Source organism: Bison bison, unplaced genomic scaffold (assembly GCF_000754665.1).
Source record: "Bison bison bison isolate TAMUID 2011002044 unplaced genomic scaffold, Bison_UMD1.0 scf7180017864471, whole genome shotgun sequence".
NCBI lineage: Eukaryota > Metazoa > Chordata > Mammalia > Artiodactyla > Bovidae > Bison > Bison bison.
Window position 1 is genome coordinate 8,005,914 of NW_011495032.1, and position 4,123 is coordinate 8,010,036.

A 4,123-nucleotide genomic window follows, 5' to 3' on the forward strand; every position below is an offset into this window, starting at 1 on the left:
CAACCAGAAACCTCCCAGGAAGTAACAGCACCTTTCCTCCTCACTCTAGGATTCTGGTCAGGGTTGCAAGGCTCTCCTTCCCAGCCTTATAGACAGAAGCCAGTAGAGATCTGGGAAAAGATACTTGTGGGGTATAGCAAAGGCCATTTGTTTTCTTCTAAACATACACAGAATAAGGCAGTGTCTAAACGGCCCTGCCTTAGAATGCAAAGGCATGGTTTACTTTTGAAAACCAAGGGGGTTAGGTCTCTGCTTGATATTTACAGTGAAGACTCTTCTCGCTATCAACTGGACTGTCCTCACCAGCATCCCCTCAATTTCCGGGCACTGGGAGTGATACTGGAATCCCGTCAGTCTGGGCGTAGGCCTTCCTGCTACACTTCACAGCAACACCGAGGGAAATTCAAAGGCAAAATTAGTTTGAGGGTTGCTGGTGCAAATAAATTCTCAGTGGAGTGACTGAAGCATGGTAATTTAGCAGTTGCCGACCATTTCTCAATAATAACTGAAATAATTATTTATAATTAGATGAGATCTAATAAAGGATTACATTTAAACCAGATGAAAAACATGGACCCCCTATGTTCACCCCTTACACATTCTCACTGACTAATTCAAATATTTCTCATTTCTTTTTCTCCCACAAAAGGATGAAAAGAGCTGTTTTGCCTTCGAGTGAAAATAAGTATAATTTTCTTCTAGTGGGCTCACCAACAGTTCATGTTGACTTGCCACAAAGGCCAATTAAGAGACAGTCACCATCCTTGGCTAATCTTGCATGCTTTTTGAGTGACTGTGAGTTGAAATGGAGTTGATCTGCGAGGGCCCGGCTTCCCACAAGAAGCACAGCACCCACCTGGGGTGCTCTGGAGACCTGGTGCTAGTCCCTCATCAGCCCATTGTGTCCCTGCTCTGCCCTCATTGCTCTGATGGAGACTTGAGAGGTGTGGCCCCTCAGGCTTTGAAGGTGACTAATTAAGCTCCTGCTGCCTGTGCCCTGAAGCCTCCTGGAGTGAGCCTCCGGATGAAGGAAATTCTCGTGGGTGGTGAAGCTCTGGAGCAGCAGGAGAGTGTGCACAAGCACTTAATGCTGCTTCTAATTTCTCAGACAATTGGAGGCACCGAAGGCAGAGCGTCTTGGGAATTTATTCTCCATGTTAATGGGGATAATTTGAGAAAACCACTTTCAGCTGTCCATGCTCATGGCCCCTTATGCTTCGCACTGACTACACCCAATTAACTAATCATTTTCATAGCGGGAGCAACTTAACCTTAGAAGAGAACAAGCTGTGTGCTGAAATATAGGCGGAAGCAAGGACTCTGGGTTTCTCTGCTGTTCTAGCAAGAGAGGGAGAGTGAGACCAGTCCTGAGGGATCGCCTGGCTGACTCACACAGACCCACCATCTTCCAGGGAGAAGCTGGGGGCTGGGGTGGATCTGAGAGGAGCAGTGCGTGCTGCATCGTCCAGGGCAGAACCAATCGAAGGTGGGGATGGAGAGGAGGGGACAGAGGTGAGACCACCCCCACCCCACCCTGTCTCCCCAGTACACCTGAGTCAGTGTTCATCAATGCACACCAGTGGAAGGGTGTGCAGGGGAAAAGGATGGTTATTTCTGGTAACCAAGCTAAGATCCAGATCCAGGAGAGGACTTAAGTGCAACCTCTTTAAGTCTCTGTGGTTGAAATCAGCAGTGAATTCAAAAGTAGATTTTTTTTTTTAATTAATTCTTTTTGGAGTATAGTTGCTTCACAGTGTTGTGTTAGTTTCTGCTGTGCAGCAAAGTGAATCAGTTATATGTTTACATATATCCCCTCTTTTTTGGATTTCCTTCCCATTTAGGTTACCACAGAGCACTGACTAGAATTCTCTGAGCTATACAGTAGGTTCTCACTGGTTATCTAGTGAGCAGAGAAGGAGGGGCTGCAAGCTGGAGCTGAGAGCTGGGGTGTTCAGTGGTTCCCTAAATTGGTGGAGGGCAAATGGACCAGGAGTGGGGCAGGGCAGCAGCCATCATGAACTTGAAATGAGACCAGTGGGTGTGTTTTTGTCCAGCCATATTCAGCCAGCTGCTGGGATATGGGGACAGAGATGTTAATGGAGGATTTACTGAGGGTCAGGTTTTGCTGGGCAAGAAGCAAGGAGGGGAGAACATGGATGAGGAGTTTGAGGATGTGGGATGAGAGGGATTATAAAAAGGCACAAGATGGTCCAGGGACAGTGAGTGGATGCATCGGGTCAATGAATTAAAATCCTACTGGTGCTGAAGCATTGTGGGAATAGAGAGGACACATTCAGAAAGTTTGAGAATATAGGGGATTTGGCTGAAAACTGGCCACAGATATAATACAGGGGAATACTCGAGAGTTGGGGGTGGGGGTAGAGAGTAGGGGGTGGGTTCTGCTGAGATCAGAAAGAATTGGATGGGCTTAGAGCCTGGGAACTAGCCCAGAACTGTAAGGTTGTCAGGAGACTCAGGCTACCTAGGGAGGTGATTTGATGGGTAGCCATTTTGTTCTTCAGGGGATCTTCCCGACTCAGGGATTGAACCCAGATCTCTTGCATTGCAGACAGATTCTTTACCATCTGAGCCATCAGGGATGCCCAGTTACATACTGGACATTTTTCTTGGAACATTCCATTAAATTCAATATTATCCAATTCAAATCTATGTTGCCCCCATAGACCTTTCTTCCTTCTTTTCTTCCTGTCTTTCAGTATAGTTGATTTCAGGTGTACAGCACAGTGATTCAGTTATATATATTTATGTATCTACTCTTTTCCTGATTCCTTTGCATTATAGCAGAGGTCCCCAACAAGTTCATGGTCTGTTAAGAACCAGGCCGTACAGTAGGAGGTGACCATCAGGTGAGCAAGAGAAGCTTCATCTGTATTTACAACTGCTTCCCCCATTGCTCACATTACTGCCTGAGCTCTACTTCTTGCCAGATCAGTGGTGGCATTAGATTTTCAAAGGGGCATGAACTCTGCTGTGAACTGTGCATGCAAGGTATCTAGGTTGTACGATTGTTATGAGAATCTAATGCCTGATGACTGATTTAGCATTATGGTGAGTTGTATCATTATTTCATTATATATCACAATGTAATAATAATAGAGATAAACTGTACAATAAATGTTATGTGCTTGAATTGTCCTGAAACTATCTGCCCCCTACCCCAGTCCTTGGTGCTCAAAGGGTTGAGGACCATTGCATTATCAGTTCAGCTCAGTCGTGTCCGACTCTTTGAGACCCCATGAATCGCAGCATGCCAGACCTCCCTGTCCATCACCAACTCCGGAAGTTCACTCAGACTCACGTCCATCGAGTCAGTGATGCCATCCAGCCATCTCATCCTCTGTCGTCCCCTTCTCCTCCTGCCCCCAACCTCTCCCAGCATCAGAGGCTTTTCCAATGAGTCAACTCTTCGCATGAGGTGGCCAAAGTACTGGAGTTTCAGCTTCAGCATCATTCCTTCCAAAGAAATCCCAGGGCTGATCTCCTTCAGAATGGACTGGTTGGATCTCCTTGCAGTTCAAGGGACTCTTGAGACTCTTCTCTAACACCACAGTTCAAAAGCATCAATTCTTCGGCACTCAGCTTTCTTCACAGTCCAACTCTCACATCCATCCATGACCACTGGAAAAACCATAGCCTTGACTAGACAAACCTTTGTTGGCAAAGTAATGTCTCTGCTTTTTGTTATGCTATCTAGGTTGGTCATAACTTTTCTTCCAAGGAGTAAGTGTCTTTTAATTTCATGGTTGCAGTCACCATCTGCAGTGATTTTGGAGCCCAGAAAAATAGTCTGACACTGTTTCCACTGTTTCCCCATCTATTTCCCATGAAGTGATGGGACCAGATGCTATGATCTTCGTTTTCTGAATGTTGAGCTTTAAGCCAATTTTTTCACTCTCCACTTTCACTTTCATCAAGAGGCTTTTGAGTTCCTCTTCACTTTCTGCCATAAGGGTGGTGTCATCTGCATATCAGAGGTTATTGATATTTCTCCCAGCAATCTTGATTCCAGCTTGTGCTTCTTCCAACCCAGCATTTCTCATGATGTACTCTGCATATAAATTAAATAGGCAGGGTGACAATATACAGCCTTGACATACTCCTT